General features: G+C 36.8%; 1 protein-coding gene across 1 annotated transcript in view; it reads left to right on the top strand.

The window, feature by feature from the left end:
- The first annotated feature begins 3818 nt into the window (after positions 1-3818).
- AAK1 (AP2 associated kinase 1) overlaps positions 3819-19032 on the top strand; it is a 322133-nt gene continuing 306919 nt past the window's right edge. The window contains exon 1 of the mRNA XM_074207796.1: positions 3819-4229. The gene's annotated coding sequence lies outside the window, so the exon portion shown is untranslated. The remainder of the gene's footprint in view (positions 4230-19032) is intronic.

Genomic DNA, 19032 nt, shown 5'->3' on the forward strand with positions numbered 1-19032 from the left:
CAATGAATCTATGTTAGATTGGAACCCATGTTCTTATAAAGAAGTATTTTGATACTGGTTTAGGATCATAAAGTATAATTCTTGCCCCTTACAGACCTAGTTTTTTCCTAATTATTGGACCTCTGTTAAATAGCCTTCTCTGTTACAATATCTCTGGTTTTTGCTTACTCAATTTTTTCCTTGAGTTTTGTCTCTCTAGCTGTATATCTCTGAGACCAGCCTCTGCAGGATGCCAACCAGCTGTGCCAACCAATCATTCCTTGAACCCTGCCTCAATGAAGTCCTTGCTGTAATGCATTCATCTCCAAATGGATTCTGCAAGGCCCAGAAGAATCTGGACCCTGAATAATTTTGGGGGGAAATGATGCAGGGGAAAGATGAAGAGAATTGTGAATGTAGAAATTGGGTAGAATTGGTCTCTCTTTACCTATCCCTTCCTATGTGTTGTAACTTTTTTTTTTTAGGTTTTTGCAAGGCAAATGAGGTTAAGTGGCTTGCCCAAGGCCACACAGCTAGGTAATTATTAAGTGTCTGAGGCCAGATTTGAATTCAAGTACTCCTGACTCCAGGGCCGGTATTCTATCCACTGTGCCACCTAGCTGCCCCTTCTTTTAATAAATTTTTGCTTTATTTGAGATTTGAGGGAAGATGCATAGAGTACTAGAGAGCATGAGCAGGGAAGGAGTCAAGATTTTCTAAGAGAGGTTGCATAGAGTAGTACTAGGAGGCATGAGCAGGGAAGGAGTCAATCTTCTTTGAGCACCAGAAGATGAAAGTAGTGCAAGATGAAAAGGTCTAAAATGAAGGAATTCATCCATCTTTTCCCTGAAAGGGTATAGAAGAATGGGGCACAAAGCTTACATTTCTGTAGTCTGTTGGATTCATGAATAGCTCTAATTGCTGAAAGTTTTTTTTCCATATGTTGGACCTGAAGCCTCTTTGAAACTTTACCCTTGTGCCAGTTCTCTAGAGCCAAATGGAGACTCTTTTTTCCATATAAGAGCCCTTCCAATACTTGAAAATAATAACAGTATCAATCATTCTCCCTCCCTATTCATCTCTTCCAACACTTCTTCCAAAGCCTTCCCCCCCCCTTTCCAGGTTAAAAATCCCATATGAAAGCCACAGCTACTAATTCTACTTCCCAGGAAAAGCATCACAATATTACCTGGGCAACAGCCCACAAGATACCTTCAGACCATCTTCTTAATGCAAATGCAATAGGATTTGGGGATAGGGTTGGGGAATAATGAAGACCTAAATGGAATCTTGGACCTAGAGGAAAAGGTCTAATGGGAAAGAGACAGAAAGACTTTGGACACTAGCCTTGATGGAAGTTGAATTTTAGGTGACCTAGGAGAATGTCTCAGGGCAGAACATTTCTGGAAGTGATAGTGAAGCAAAGACATGCTGGGGAAGAACTTAGCTGGGTTATGGCCAACAGGGGAGAAAGGCTACCACTAAGGGCTCCTTATTTTAGTTAATTATTCTTGCTAATTAGGTGCTGAGTTCAGTTGTTTCTACTTTCAGAACATGGTCAAATGCAGGTTATCACCCTCTAATTTTCTGTGTCCTAGGACATGGTTTTGATCACACTGCCCTAGAAAAAGTTCTGTCTCCAGTTCCTTCAATTTATCTTTTTATAACCATCCTGGTTGCATTCATTTGATCATATTCCATCTTATATGTGTTTCTTAAAATATGATACTGCCAAAAGAAAGTAGGCTTTGGAGTCAGGCAACCTAGATTCAAATCTTGCCTTAGACTTTTTTAAAATTAATTTTTATTAAAGATATTGAGTTTTACAATTTTCTCCCTAATCTTACTTCCCTCCCCCACCCCTCCACAGAAGGCAATTTCCCAGTCTTTATGTTGTTTCCATGGTATACATTGATCCAAATTGAATGTGATGAGAGAGAAATCATATCCTTAAGGAAGAAACATAAAATATAAGATAGTAAGATCAGACAATAAGATAGCAGGTTTTTTCCCCTAAATTAAAGTTAATAGTCCTCGGTTTTTGTTCAAATTCCACAATTCTTTCTCTGGATACAGATGGTATTCTCCATTGCAAACAGCCCCAAATTGTCCCTGATTGTTGCACTGATGGAATGAATAAGTCCATCAAGGTTGATCCTCGCCCCCCTGTTGCTGTTAGGATGTACAATGTTTTTTCTGGTTCTGCTCATCTCACTCAGCATCAGTTCATGCAAATCCCTCCAGGCTTCCCTGAATTCCCGTCCCTCCTTGTTTCTAATAGAACAATAGTGTTCCATGACATACATATACCACAGTTTGCCAAACCATTCCCCAATTGAAGGACATTTACTTGATTTCCAATTCTTTGCCACCACAAACAGGGCTGCTATAAATATTTTTGTACAAGTGATATTTTTACCCTTTTTCTTCATCTCTTCAGGATATAGACCCAGTAGTGGTATTGCTGGGTCAAAGGGTATGCACATTTTTGTTGCCCTTTAGGGGTAGTTCCAAATAGCTCACCAGAAAGGTTGGATGAGTTCACAGCTCCCCCAACAGCATAATAGTGTCCCAGATTTCCCATCCCTTCCAACAATGATCATTATCCTTTCTGGTCATATTGGCCAATCTGAGAGGTGTGAGGTGATACCTCAGAGAAGCTTTAATTTGCATTTCTCTAATAATTAATGATTTAGAGCATTTTTTCATATTTGCCTTAGACTTTTATATATGTGTAAGCCACTTAACGTTCTGGGTTTCAGTTTTTCCATCTGGAAAATGAAGGGGTTGGACAAAGAAATCTAGTCTGCTAAATCATTTTTTTCCTTAGATTTAGATTTGTAAGGGACCTCAAAGGTTATTTAGCACAATTCATTCATTTTTTCAGATCAGTAAACTGAGGCCTGAGAGTTTATGAAATTTGCTTACAGTTACACAATTACTAAATGACAGAACTGGGGTTTGAATCCTAAGTCTTCTGATTCCAAACTTAATGATTTTTTTCTCTTGTACCATGTTTTAAAATGTCAGCATGTAGAGCACTGGCCCTGAAGGACTTGAATTCAAATCAAATAATTACCTATGTGACCTTGGGCAAATCACTTAACTCATTGCCTTGTTTAAAAAAAAAAGTCAGCATTTAAAAACCCAGCCAGAAATTTTAAAATGCCACATCATCAAAAACAAAATCAAGGCAAAACATTAAAAAAACAAAGAATATCTGTTCTAAGATTACTATCTAGTGCAATACATCTACAAATACTTCTTAGCTAAAGGAGATAAGTAGTTTATTAGGGGAGGTAATCAAGGTTAAACGACTTGCCCAAGGTCACACAATTTATATGAATATGAGGTTGAATTTGAACTCAGGTCTTCCTGACTCCAGAACTAGTGCTCTCTCCACTGTACCATCTTAACTACCCTCAGGTTATTTTTCTAAAAGATGAAACTTCAATATCTTTGTTCTTCCTTAAGATTAGCAACTTTTTCCCTACCCACAGCTTTGTCCTTGGTGGCTTGTGTAGAGACTGAGTCTAATAAGGATATTGCAAGAGATTAACTAGAGGCATAGCAATAGAATAACTGAAGCTACCTCTCTTTGATTTTTTTCTGCATTCACCTACCAGGTTTTTGGCCAAGACATTCATAATTCTCCTCTACTAAGAACTCCAGATATTTTCCCCCCTAAATCTAGATAGCTCTTGCTTCTGTACCTTACACTCTTGTTGAAATAGTTGACCATCTACCCTCCTCCTCATTATGTTCTGCATCCTTAATTATGCTGTCACCACTACCAGTCAAGTTGTGAGATAGGTAAGGGCCACAGACAAAAATGGAACCAGAGGAAGTCAATCTAAAAAGCTCAGGGAGACTCTTGTTTCTATTGCTCAGAAGATTTGGAAGAAGAGAGGGAAGAAAAAAGTCAGATCTTTTTCATTTACATCTCTTGATATTGTTGCAGTTCCTTTATGGTAGTAAACTACCATGATGATGGTAAACTTCTTTAAACCCCAACTTTTAGGAAGAAACCCACCCAATTAAAGCAGACAAGTCCCAAGGAACCTTTTTTATGGCAACCCCTATACCTCCTGAGAGTAGCCATCAAGTCCTCCCTCTCCAGATCCTGAGTTATTTCCATCCATTGGTTTCCTGGCATCATTGTAATGGTGAACAAATGAAGCTGGCTCTATAAACAGAATACTGTTTCCAAGGCAACCACCTGTACAACTCTGTTTCCTAACCAGTCAAAGGTGAGGACTTTCATTCCTATGACTCTCTCTACCACCCCACCACCTCCTTCCCATCTACTTTTCTCCCACCTTGCTTCTTATGAATTGTGATGGCATATGAACATTTTTTTGCCTGTTAACTGTTAGAAGTCAGTTCTTATCCTGGTCTTCTTTGACATTTTCAGGAAATACTCATGCTTGGAGTAATTTTTGTTTTAATATGAGTTAAATTCTGGATAGAGGTTACCAGTTTAATGATTAGGTGTGGGTGTATGAGATAATTAAATTTATTGTGGGACAATATATATACACTAAGATGGGGGAGCAGGAGGAAGTAGAAGTTGGAAGCATGGTGATGTAGAAGACACTTAGGTTTGGAATAACAATATCTAACTTTAAATTCTGTCTCTGCTAAACAGACTCCAATCACTTTGGTGTGCAACATTGACATTATCCTTAAGCTTTAATTTCCTTTTATCCCACATTTTTCAAAAGCCCAGTTCCAAATTATGCCATCTATACTCTGGCTATCATCCTCATTCCCTTCCCACTGTTACCTGAATTCTATCTCTGGGTCCCAATAGATCAGTTTTTACCCTTACTTGACCAGAACCAGACTTCCTATTTTCAGTCATTTCCATCCCTGCTTGCTTTCATTTCTCCTTGCTTTACCTAATTAGACTGTTAATTCTTTCAGGACAGGGATTATTTTACTTGTTTATATTTATATCCTCTGAATTTAGCACAGTGGCAGGCAGATTAAGGTGTGCTAGAACCAGTCTGAGAGCCCTTGTGAGCTGACAAATTTTCACTGCAATAATGCATGGTTTTGATTCATTCATTCTTTCAAATAGATGCCAAATATTGCCATTCTGCCTTCAGATGTTGCTGTTGTTTTTTGTTTTTTTTTTTTGCAAATCATAGAATTTGCAACAATTTTCAGGATGTTTTAGAGGGAAATCCATGCTTGGATTGGCCGATATTTTGTAAGATTCAGTGCATCCTATGGGAGACCAGACAGCTTAATGATGTTATAATGTCAAGTTATCTTAATGTCCCTTTCAAGAAATTCATCTATTCATTCATTTGACATTCAAAGAGCATTTGTTAAGGGTCTACTCTGTACATAGCAACAAGGTAGTTGTTTTGAGAACCTTTGTGAAGAAGAGACTTGAATGCGCAAAGTATTTGTGATTTGATTAGTACAAGGTGCTCCTGGTGTGGAAATTCTCTCCACCACAAAGATCTGGATTCAAGTGCCACTTTTGTCTCTTGTAACACTTTTGGCAAATCCCTTAATCCTTTTGTTGGGTGACTCAATAGGATTAGTTCAAGTGGAGTGGTCATATGGGTAGTCAACCAGTCTGAGAGAATCTGCCTCTGATACTTCCTATCTGTTTGACTTCAAGCAACTTTTCCTGGATATGCACTTCATCTTCCTAGATCTCAGTTTACTCATTTAAAAAAAGAGAGAAATTGGATTTGATGACTTCTGAACTCTGTCAGTTCAAGATCTGCCAACTCTGTGGAGAAGATTGAGATGCAGAGACATTAAATGTATTACCCATGGTCATATAGCTCATGTGAAAGGCAGATTTTGACTAGGTTTTCCTGCCTTCAAGCCCAGTCCATTATACTGTGTCAGTCAAGTTAAGTTAAGAAAAGACTAAGAGATTTGGTCAAGCTCTCACATGTATAAGCTTTACAAGCAGATTTGAACTCTGGTCTTCTTGACTCCAAAGCCAGAGATTAAGGATCAGAAATATGCGGGATAATAAGCAGGAATGAGCCTTCCACCCTTCCATAACTGAATTGGAGAGGTCGAAAAAACAGATATGAAGTGATACAGTGGAGAGTGCTCTGGTCCACAAGATAGAACTCATGAATTCAACCCCTCCTTCTCACACTTACCTGTAGGATCTAGGTAAATCACTGAATTTCCCTGTGCTTCATTCAGTTCCTTCATCTACACAATAAGGGAGTTGGAGCAGATGGTCTCTGAGATCTCTTCCAGTTCTAAATCTATGACCCTCTAAATTCAATTTGGACTTAAAAAAAGTCCCAGTTCTCTTAGTCAAACATCTATGTCAAACATCTATATCTATATTAAACCCCATTGTGCACATTTTATAGATACTCAGACTAAAGCTCAGCAATAAAATGAATTGTCCAAGATCACATAGCTGGAAAATGTTTCCTATTTGTCTTTGTTTCCCTGTACCTAGTATAATGACTGACTCATAGAAGGTTCTTAACCTCCTACCTGATAGATTAAGTCATAATTGGATCTCAACCCCTAGTCTGGTTCTCTTACCTTATGGAATACCAAAAAGTATACATACATAAATGTATAAATATATATGTGAGCATATACATACATACACATATATATATATATATATATATACATGTAAAATTAAACACAGAAACCTGGGAATGTATATTATATGAAGTTAAATATAAATTGGAAATAATCCCCAAGGGAAGACACTACAAAGAAAAGAGAAGCAGGAAAGGCTCTTGCAGAAGGTGAACTTTTTAGCTGGAACTGGTGTCTTGAGTTCTGAGACTAGATGGCATCAAGGCTCAAAGATCTGGGGTTGTGTCATTGGTCTCACTGCTAACAAGTAAATGAAAGGTTTGAACTCTGACCTCTAAGCTCCCATCTTCCTCTGGATGCTGAAATTCTCAGGGAGAACTCAGAAGCTCTCTGCCTGGGACACTAATATTCTACTTAGGTCACTTGTGATGAACTCTTTTTTATTACTATATCTTAGTTCTTCTAGGCACTGGATGAAATATCTTACTTGTTTTTCAAACTTTGCACCAACTCAGGGACCAATGGTAAACTTATTGTCTCCTCTCCCTTTAAAAGGGAGAAGATAATTTTAAGCCACAAAGATCTGGTCCCTTGAAAAAAGCTCTGGAGGCAGAGAACCTAAGACCCAAGTGATATTTGTACTTCATTCTCCAAGAAAACCAAGATTTCAGGGTAATGTTATAATAAGCAATTGAATTGGATTAGAGGGGAGGGCTATGATAAGTCACCAGACTCACTTTCTCCTCCACAGTCAGGAACTGTGACCAGATATAAATCAGGATGATTAGATGTAAGTCAATCAGGGTTAAGTGACTTGCCCAAGGTCACTCATCATCCTGAATCCAGAGCTGTACTCTAACCCCTTGAAGACCCATGCATTGCTTTTGATATTGAATTCTTGAGTGATTGGCAGACCACTTACCTTCCTGGGTCTCAATCTTCTTATCTCTAAAATGGTTGAACAAGATGACCTCTGAAGTCCCTTCCAGGTCTAGGATATTTATTCTATTTTCCCATGAAATCACTTAACCATCCTGAGCCTCTGAGAGTGATGACCTTAAAATTCAAAAGAAGGCTAGATGTGGCCAATGTGGGAATTTGTTTTGCTAAACTCTGCATGTAGATATCCAGGGCTTCAGTAATTAATTTTTTTGGCTCAATGGATGGGGTATATCATTTTTTTTTTAAAAAAGAAAACTGTAAAATATCTATGGAGAAATTATTTCTCTCTAGGCACATGGTCAAAGTCCAAGTTTATACCTGCATCACCTCTTGTCTGAAGAACTGAAGGAATTTCTAATTTGCCAATCCATCCTACACACAGCTTCCACAATGATCTTCCTAAAGTAAAGGTCTAATCATGCCAGTCCCTCATTCAATAAACAATTGGCTCTGGAATAAAATTTAAGCTACTTAGTTTGACTTTTAAAGACCTTCACTACTTGATGATAACTTACATTTCCAAGGTTATACATTTGTAATGGTAGGCTCCATTAGATTTTCCCGCCTATTTGAAGTGATGTCCTTAGTTAGGTATCTAGCTGAATCAATCAAAGCCATTGTATGAAAGATGGAATTGTGTCCTAAGAAATTTGCATAAAAGGAAGAAGTGATTTAAGTTCTCAGAGGAAAAGATTCTGAGGGTCTGTGTTCAAGAGGTTGGCAAACTAGCCAACACCCAAGGAGCAAAGAGAGGGGGACATCATTCTAGGAGAATCATCAGCTCTACAAGCTGGGAATAGAAGACTCAGACTGGGAGAAGATCCAAGAATGGGTTAGACTCATTCTCCATCTTCTCATCCCAGTCTCTGTCTCACGTTCACTATAATCTGGTTTTTGGTAATGATAATGTTTCTAGTAAATTTTACCTCAACTCCAAAGAGACTGAGGGATAACTAGAGTAAGATATAAATATAGAGTTAGGCTAATATGTTAGAAATTTTCTAAACTGGAGACTTAGTCATTGAGGCTGAACTTAGAACTTCTGGGCCTTAGAGTCCTAAATTATATCACTCTATGTTTAAAACAAATTATAGCACTCTATGTTTAAAAAATTACTAATAGTTGCTATTCTCTACAATATGACCAAACTAATCTTTCTGTTCCTCACACATGATGCTACATCTTCCATCTCCATACCCTTTCTTGACTGAAAACTTGGCACTTCCTATCTCTTTGAATTTTTTGTTTGCTTCAAAACTGTCCAAATACCACTTTCTATGTGAAACCTTTCTTTATCTTCCCAGGTACTAACATCCTCTCCCCAACAAAAAATTCACCTGGTCTTTATTCTGTGTATACTTTTTAAATATGCTAATTTTTGCACTAATTGTCTCTCTGATGAAATATAAATTTCCTGGAGACAGGAACTATTTCATTTTTTAAAAATTTTTAGTGGAACATAATATACAATTAATAAATACTTGTTGATTAATTAATTGATTTATTCTAGCTTCTATATCTCTGATTGTCCACAAAATCATATATGATAATTCATGATGCTTAAGTATCCTGTGGGGAGGTGTCCTTGGGGGTCTGTTTGAAATAGCTATCTATCCACAAAGGGCTTATACCTGCTTTCCCCTATCTACAAAATAAATGAATACCTCTTAATAAGTTGAGCAGATAGGGAGCATATTACATATTTTGACCACCAGGTGGCACTACCTTCAAGCCACCTACACTGGTTTTTATCAGTATTTTGTGAACTTCTAGGAAACGGGTTTTCTTAGAGGTTGTAGTATTCTAAAAGACAAATGGCCACAAATTTTCAGACTGGGACCCTCTCCCATCACACCAGGTTTCTCAGGGTGTTTCCCCCTAATTCAATATATTTCTAAAAGCATGAAAATGGAATATATAGTAATTCTAAACTATTATGATTATTTGAAATCTCTGATTATTTCTATAGAAGGAAATTTAAGAAATTTGTTCTTGTTGCCTAACCATGTAGGTGAGATCCAGACTGTTTAGCAGCTACATGATTTATTAAAATACTATAAAGAAAGTTTCATGGAAACCATGATTGCTGTCATGGACAACATGGTCCACAGGTTCATAGGAGTTAAGACAATTGAATGACAACATTAATAATATGTTGCATTGTATTTTTTTTTAGATTTTTCAAGGCAATGGGGTTAAGTGGCTTGCCCAAGGTAATTATTAAGTGTCTGAGACCAGATTTGAATCCAGGTACTCCTGACTCCAGGGCCAGTGCTTTATCTACTATGCCACCTAGCCGCCCCTTTTACATTGTATTTTAAAATTTCTTTTGCTCAGCATTTCCCAATCACGCTTTAATTTGGTTCTACAAAGATTAGAGTTTTCCCCTTCTGGCTACAATCAATAAAATTATAAAATAATTATATAAATTGATCTACCAATCCTAAACTACTCTCTATTTATAGATGGGGAAGAGGGGACAAGGGAGAAGAGGAATAAAGGAAAGAATTTTGAGTTTGGGATTCATTTAGATTTAAAAATAGCACTGCCTTTGGAACTCAAAATTTTAAAGATTGAATGTTTAAAATTATTTTTACATATAATTGAAAAAAATTATTAAAAAAAGAAATTGTATTGCCTCTGGAGTCAGAAAAAACTAGAATTCAAGTTCACAAATCTGATGATTACTGCTTGTATGAACTTGGACAAGTCATTTAACTTTAGTGGACATTAGTTTTTTTCTCTATAAAATAATAATATTGGACAATAAGAGATTTATAATTTTTTAATAACTATTTCAACATGATTGTTTCCTTTGTGATCCTGTGTATTTTATTTTATGCATTCAAAAACATTCTGAGAAAAAATCCATAGGTTTCACCAGACCATCCAAAGTGACTGTGATACAAGAAAGGTTAAGAATCCCTTACTGAGGGGCAGCTAGGTGGGGCAGTGGATAGAGCACAGGCCCTGGAGTCAGGAGAATCTGAGTTCAAATCCAGCCATAGACACTTGATAATTACCTAGCTGTGTGGCCTTGGGCAAGCCACTTAACCCCATTGCCTTGCAAAAAAACTAAAAAAAAAAAAAGAATCCCTTACTGAATAAAATGACATACTTCTGTAATTTGCAGTTACTGCAAAGCTGAGGCTGGTAGATCTCTTGAGCTTCGGTAGACTATGCAGATCAGCTGTCTGTGCTAAATTCATCACTAAGGTGATGAGCCTCTGGAGTTGGGAGTGCAGAGTACAAGTTGCCCAAATCCAGTGGTAAACTGGTAAATATTTTAAAACTTGCTAAAAAAAGGTTATATTTTAAATTTAATCTGCATGATTAACATTTTTCCATCACTTTTTCAGGTCTAGGTAAGTGCTGTTAAACTCAGATAATTATAAAGGAGGGACAGATAGGTGGCACAGGGGACAGAGCATCAGCTCTGGAGTCAGGAAAACCTGAGTTGAAATTCAGTCTGGGACACTTGATACTTAACTAGCGGTGTCAAGTCATTTAACCCCATTGCTTAGAAAAAAACAAAATACAACAAAACAAACAAAAAAAAGAATGATAATTAGAAAGGATCCCTGCTGCCCAGAGTTGACTGGAAAATCATATATTAACATTATCTATGTTCTTTATATTTTTACTTATTTTTTTAAATATTTCCCAGTTGCATTTTAATCTAGTTCTCCTTGCACTAAGGAGTTTTGAAGGGCATGTTTGATCTCTCTGATCTAAACCAGTGTCTAACTTAAATAGAAATAGATCTCTGTGACTTAGAAAATAAATGGACTTAGAAAAACACAATGTTATGTTGCACTGAGGAAGCAGTTAGGCAGTTCAGTAGAAAGAACCCTAGATCTGGAGTCAGGATGACCTCAGTTCAAATTTGGCATCAGATTCTCAACTAATTGTGGTACCCTGGGCAAATCATTTTACGTCATTTTGTCTTAATCCCCTAGAGAAGAATTGGCAAACTACTCCAGTATCTTTACCAAGAAAATCTATGGTCCACAGGGTCATTAAAAAGTAAGACACAATTATATGTTGCATTGCATTTTAAAATTTCTTTTGTTAAGCATTTCCCAATCATTTTTAATTTGATTCTACAAAGATTAGAGTTTTTCCCTTCTGGTAACAAGCAACAAAACAATAAATTAGGTCCTAGCTTAAGGGTCTGCCAATTTTTGAGTATAAATACTCACTCTGGAAATTTAACAATGGCTCTACAGGATTAGAGGAGGACTCCAATACACCCCACTGCAAGGCAAACCATCCTAGGTCAAAAGCAGAACAGGTTAAAACTCATGCGCCAGTCAATGATGAGATGGTCTGTGAGTAGCCTCTGTATAAGCCTGAATGAGATGGGATCTGAAAAAAGTGGTAGCTCTGGACAGACAATCTTTCAGATTCCTTCCAGCTCCAACTCCATGAACTTCTGCTCTATGAGATTGACTCTGGACAGCTGGAGAAAATGAGGAAGCCCCAGAGATTGGGATTGTTCTCCTTCCTGACTTTATCAGAAACTCCAGTTCTGCAGCAGTTCCTGGACCAATTCAATCTTGCTCTGGTCACAACTTCCTGATGTGCCTTCCATTTCACCGATCTTAAATGGTAAGGGTTGATTTGTCTTGCCAGCACAAGTCCTTAACCCAACACTGCTCTAAATCTTTCTGCCAGAGCAACTCTCTAGGCTCTATCTGGTTCATCTTCTTCTGTGCCAAGATCTGCTTGAGATAGCCAAAGTGATAGCAGGGGCAAAGGCCATATAGAAGGCACAGAATGAAATGTAGGGACCGGAAAACTCTTCCCAGAATGAACTTCATGAAGAAGAAAAGGGGGAAGGACTAAACAAAAGCTGCCCTGTCTCTCAACCTATTACATCATTTCATCCTAATTTTTCACTCTTGCTCATCCTGTCCAGTTTTTGACATAATCTAGGCTGTTTCCCTTGTGGCAGCCCTCCGTGTCCTTCAAACTGCCATTGAGATGAAATGCATGGCAAACCTTGCTCCATCCAGAATCTCAAAGAAGGATCTTCAGAGACCATACAATCCAACCCATACCTTGAACAGCCATCCTTCCTGCAATGAACTCAACAAGTGAACATCCTTCTCATTTACTTTACTTAACTTCAGTATTGGAGTGATCCCTAAATTCACTGCTTTGAGAATTCCTTACATTGGCCTAGGTTGTGACTCTTCTATATTGTTCTTGGTCTTTAGACTGAAGCTTTGGAGCCTACTTTAGGCAATGTTAGAGTCTATACTCTGATGACAGAGTCCCTTTGTTGACTGCTGAACCAAAGCTGATATTTCTATGTACATTTTATATGTTTGATTGCTCATAACATTGTTTTTTAAGTTTTAAATTCTCTCCCTTCTACCCACTCCTCTGCAAAATGGTAGCAATTATATCTAGGTGCCTTTTAAAAGAGAAGACAATACAGCTCTGCAGGGGTAGTGAAGAATAACCTGTAGCATGACAACATTGTTTGGATACCCATGTGAGATTGCCCTCTGGCTTCTCCCATTTCTAGAAAGCTCTCTGTTCTCATCTCTGCTGCCTAGCTTCCCTGGCTTCCTTCCAGATTCATCTCAAATACCACCTTCCAAAGGAGACATTTTCCTAGTTTCTTCAACTACTAGTTATCTTCACTTTAAGATTACTTTCCACCTCTTCTGTTCTTTGTGGAAACTGCTAATTCTAAATGGTGTTGGACCTATAATTGCCTAAACTGTAAATAGTTTTTATCCTCTTATACATCTTCATTTTCCATAATAATGAAAGTAGATTCCTATAAAGTAGAAAGAAAGCAAGAAGCCACTGAGACTGCAGTTCAGATACCATCTCACGCACTAATTATGTGACTATGATTCTTTACCTTTCTGAGTCTCTCAATGGTTAAAAAAAAATCAGCTAAAAAAAGAGCCCCTACCTCAAAGATTTGTTGTAAAGTTCAGATGAAATAATGTATGAATACAACACTGGACAATTTTATTTATTGAAAAAGGCAGGAAAGTCACATTTGTGTGAAGAAACAGATAAAAGTAGGCTATGAAGAAACACAGAGAAAAACAGCCTCAAAGATAAAAAATACTGCAAACCTAAGTTAAAGCAGCTCAGAGACAACAATACTAACTGATAATAGAGATGTCTGTAGCACACTATTTCTCATTGTCTACATTTGAATATCACTGTTTTCAGGACTTTGGAGCTTATTACTGGGGAAAAAAATCTGAATCAAAGAACTACTTGGGTGCTATGACAAACCATACATATCTTATTTGGGTCATATATGAGAGTAACATTGATTTGATATTTCTCATCAAGAGCCAGACCAAAAGATGGGAAGCCCCTGCTTGAGAAATTACTTGAAAAGACAGTGACGACTCAATGAAGTCCAAAAGAGAAAGTATTTCCAGAAGACAGAAAATACAAGCCAAGGAAGATGAGAAGCTGAGATGAACTAGCCAATCCACAGCACTGAGAAGCTGACAGAAACTTAAGCTGAGAGGCAGGAGCTGAGGCAGGCAACTGCTCTGATTGATTCTGGGAGCTATTTGAGTAAAATTTGCTTTGTGAGGAACTGGCTGAAGAAAGGTTGGCTTGTTCTTTGGTGCCATCTATATAGGTTGAGAGGAACCCCACACTGCCTATATTGTTCTGGATTGCCCTTTGTGCTTTAAAGAGTTTTGGAAGAGCTCTAAAAAATTATCAAAAGCAAGACTTAAATGATTTTATAGATAACAAAGGTTAAAGGGAAGATTTTTTTTTCACCAAGAGAACTTCACACTGCCTCAATACTTAGTTAAAGGAAAAGACCTGGAAAGTATTTCAAATTGCAGGTTTATAGCATCTGGTTCTAAAAGAACTTAATGGGGCTTCAAGAGTAAGTAAAAGAAAAGCAACTTCATTCAGCAGGAAAGCAGTATGACATTGTATAAATAACTTCCAAACCTTGACTCTTAGTTTCTTCTGCTATAAAATAAGTTTAATTATATACCTACACTATCTCACAAAGTTGTTTTCAATAATATATATATATATATATATATAAATCTCACTTTAAAGTTTTATAAAGTGCTTTACATATGTTTACATATATTCTCTTTATATCCTAGGATTGAAATTGCCCCAAATATCCCAATCTGTACACATTTTGGCAGGCCAGGATGATTCTCCAAAGTTTGGGGAGCCTAACAACTTCTACACTATGACAAATTAGGGGAACTACAAGTGGGTAACTCTGGTGTGGGAAAAATATATATCTATATTTAAAACTGTAGCTTATGAACTCCTATAAGTAGGCTTTCCATTTACATAAATGTCACAGTGACAGCATTAACTTTTAAAAATTTATTATTTATTATTTTTATTTTTTTTACCTTAGCTACATGAAAAAAGCAAGTATCAACATTTACTTCCAAAACCTTGAGTTCCAAATTCCCTCCCTTTCTCCCATCCCACTCCCTGCATTGAGCAAGTCAGTTACTTGGTGTTAGTTAAAAATATGTAACCATGAGCACCGGCCCTGGAGTCAGGAGTACCTGAGTTCAAATCCAGCCTCAGACACTTAATAATTACCTAGCTGTGTGGCCTTGGGCAAGTCACTTAACCCCATTTAAAAAAATATGTAACCATGAAATACATCACTATAATAGTCATATTGTAAAAGTAAATATAATCTCCCCCACAAAGAAAGAGAAATCTCAAGAAAAATAAAGTGGGGGGAAAGGGTGTGCTTCAGTCTATGTTCAGACATCATCAGCTCTTTCTTCGGGGTGGATAGTATTCTTTTTCATAAGTCCATCAGAGAAATTGCATCAGTATTTTCCCCCACAGTTACTATTGTTAGTGTATTTCCCTTTATTCTATTCCCCTCCACTCCCATTTACTCTATTCTCTCTCTCTCTCTCTCCCTCTCCTTTCATCCTGTCCTTCTCTCCCATGATCTTCCCTCTCTTCTATCACCTACACTCCCACTGACTCCTGACCCCTTTCTCCCATCCCTTTCCTCTCCTATTTTCCTCTAGAATTAGATAATTAGATAGATTTCTATACCAATTGAGTATGTATATTATTTCCTCTCTGAGACACTTCCAATGAGAGTAAAAACTCACTCACTCTCACCTTCCCCCCCTTTTACTCCCTTGTTAAAGCTTTTTCTTGCCTCTTTTATGTGAAATAACTTATCCCATACTATTTCTCCTTTCCCTATAGTATATTCCTTTCTCATCCATTAACTCCATCTTTTTATATAGTATACCTTCATATTCAGCTCCCTCCTGTGCCTTGTCTATATATGCTCCTTCTAACTGCCCTAATAAATAAGAAGGTTCATATGAGTTATCATCTTCCCATGCAGGAATACAAACAGTTCAACATCATTAAATCCCTCATAATTTGCCCTTCCATCCACCTTCTCCTTTATTTGAAGATCAAACTTTCTATTTAGCTCTGGTCTTTTCATCAGGAAAGTTTGAAAGTTCCCTATTTCATTGAATATCCATTTTTTTTCCCTTAAAAGAGTAATTCAGTTTTTCTGGGTTGTTGATTCTCAGTTGTAATCCAAACTATTTTCTTCTTGGAATATTATATTCCAAGCCCTATGAGTTTTTAATGTAGATACCACTAAATCATGTGTATTCCTGACTGGAACTCCACAATATTTGAATTGTTTCTTTCTGGCTGCTTATATTATTTTCTTCTTGACTCGGGAATTCTGAAATTTGTCTATAATTCTCCTGGAAGTTTTCATTTTGGTATCTCTTTCAGAAGATGATTGGTAGATTCTTTCAATTTCTATTTTACCCTCTGCTTCTAGTATATCAGGGCAATTTTCCTGCATTATTTTTTGAAAAATGAAATCTAGGCATTTTTTGGTCATCATTTTCAGGTAGTAAATCATTTTTAAATTATCTCTTCTGAATCTGTTTTCTAGAGCAGTAGTTTCACTAAATGAGATATTTAACATTTTCTTCTAGTTTTTTATTATTTTGGGTTTTTTTTATTGTTTCTTGGTTTCTCACAAAGTCATTAGCTTCCATTCTACATTTGAAGGAATTCTTTTCTTCAAAGAACTTCTATATCTCCTTTTCCATCTGGCCAATGCTACTTTTTAAGACTTTCTTGTCTTCATTGACCTTTTGGATTATATTTTCCATTTAACCCAAACTGGTTGTTAAGATGTTATTTTCTTCAGTATTTTTTTTTTTGTAATTCCTTCACCAAGCTGCTGACTTGGTTTTCATGATTTTCCTGCATCACTCTCATTTCTCTTCCCAATTTCTCCTCTACAACCTTTCTTTGATTTTCAAAATCTTTTTTTGAACTCTTCTATAGCCTGAGACCAATTCATATTTTTCTTGGAGACTTTGGAATCAAAAACTTTGACTTTGTTATCTTATGAATGGTCCTACATAGGACCAATGTGATTGTCTATGGTCAGATTTTTTCTTTCGTTGTTTGCACATTTACCTAGTTTATGATTTGATTTTAACTCGTTGTTAAGGTGGGCTCTGCTCCCAGCATGGAGGATGTACTGTCCCAAACTTTTGAGGGTTTTTGAAGCATTTTCAGGGTCCCCTCTTCCCCACTTACCTCAATTCTTCCAAAGTCTTTTGAGAGATTATAACTGCTCTCTCAGCTTGTGCTCTGGTCTGTGAATGATCAGAAGCATTCCTTTCTGTCCTGGAATTGGGAGGAGAGTCCCTGTTCCATTATGGTAGTGGTAGCAAAAAGACCTCTGCAAATCTCTCCTAACCCCTTTACAATCTGTGGGCTGAGTGTTCTGGAAGCAGCTGCCAGGTGACTCCCCAGGCCTGCTCCTGGTTCTTGGGACTGGGTCTGCACTGAGACCTGTGCTGGACTGGGCTTGCCTCTAACTCTGGTGTGGCAGAGTTTTCCTGTTGTTTCCCAGTTGTCCTTGGCGATCTCTGGCCTGAGAGGTCTGGAAAATGTCATTGCTTCCATAGATGCAGGTGCCCCAGGGACCCAGGTGTCTGTAGGCTGTTCCTGGATGACTGGAGCCAGTTTGCTCCAGCTTGGTTGGGCAGTGTTGCAGGCTCTTTCAAACCCCAGTATAACAGATCCTTTCAATGGATCTTCCAAGTTGTCTTGGACTGGAAAATTGTTTCACTTGGTCTTTTTATGGGTTCTGCCACTCTAGAATTTGATTAGAGTCATTATTTAAAGGTATTTGGAGTGATTTGGGGGGGAGAGCTTGTGGGAGTTCCTGTCTCCACTCTGCCATCTTAGCTCTGTTCCCATTAATAACTTTTTTAAAAATCTATTTTTAATTTATAGAATAAAGCAAGTATTTTCAATAAAAAAATTTGGCTGCACTTAAAATTGCAAATCTTCTATTCACAGCTTGCTATTTCAAGTATTCAACAAATGATAACTTTTTCAGATTTCAGCATATAATTTCATATATACATCAGAATATCATGTACGTTTCTATTTTTCTTCTCTCCCATGCCCACCCCTTGCCTCAGAGATGACTACCATTAGACAAATATATCACACACACACATATATATGCATTTACATATACATATATTATAAATACATATTATATACATTCTTCTATTTATCAATTCTTTCTTTGGATGCAGAAAGCATCTTTCTTCATATATCTTTTATAGTTAAATTGAGTATTTATAGTAGTCAAAATATCTTATTTGTCAAAAATCATTCATAAAATAATATTGTTGTTACTATATATAGTGTTTTCTTGGTTCTAATCATTTTCACTCTTCATTATTTTGTGCAAGCCTTTCCATGTTTTTCTGAGATCTGTGAGCTCTTATAGCACAGAAGTTTTCTATCACAATCATATATCACAACTTTTTTAGCCATTCCCCAATTGGTGGGCATCTCTGCAGTTTCCAGTTCTTTGACACCACAAAGAGAGCTGTTATAAACATTTTAGAAAATACAGGTTCTTTTCCTCTTTCCCTAATTATCTTTGGAAATAGATCTGGTGGTGGAATTGCTAGATCAAAGGTGGCTTGATAACTCTGTGGGTATAATTTCAGAATACTCTCCAAAATGGCTGAATCAGTTCAAAATTCCACCAACAATGAATCAGTGTCCCAATTTTTCCACATCCCCTCCAATATTTGTCATTTTTCCTTTCTATCATTTTAGCCAATCTGATAGGAGTAAAATAATATCTCAAGGTTTACTTTGTTTTAATTTGCAATTTTCTGATCAATAGTCATTTTCATATGACTAAAAATTATTTTGATTTTTTTTCATCAGGAAACTGTTCATATCCTTTGATCATTTATTAATTTGAGAATGATCATATTCTTATAGATTTGATAATTATTTATATATTTTAGACATGAGATCTTTTTCTGATAAACTATAGAATTCCCCTCCCCCCAATTTTCTGCTTCTGATCTGTTATTTTATTTGTATAAACCATTTTTAATTTAATGTAATCAAAATGATCCATTTTACACCATACTTTGTTCTCTGTCTCCTATTTATTCATAAATTGTTCATCTATCCATTAATCTGATGATAATTTCTATCTTCTAATTTCCTTGTAAA

The sequence above is a fragment of the Macrotis lagotis genome, chromosome 1 (assembly GCF_037893015.1).
Source record: "Macrotis lagotis isolate mMagLag1 chromosome 1, bilby.v1.9.chrom.fasta, whole genome shotgun sequence".
NCBI classification, from domain to species: Eukaryota; Metazoa; Chordata; class Mammalia; order Peramelemorphia; family Peramelidae; genus Macrotis; species Macrotis lagotis.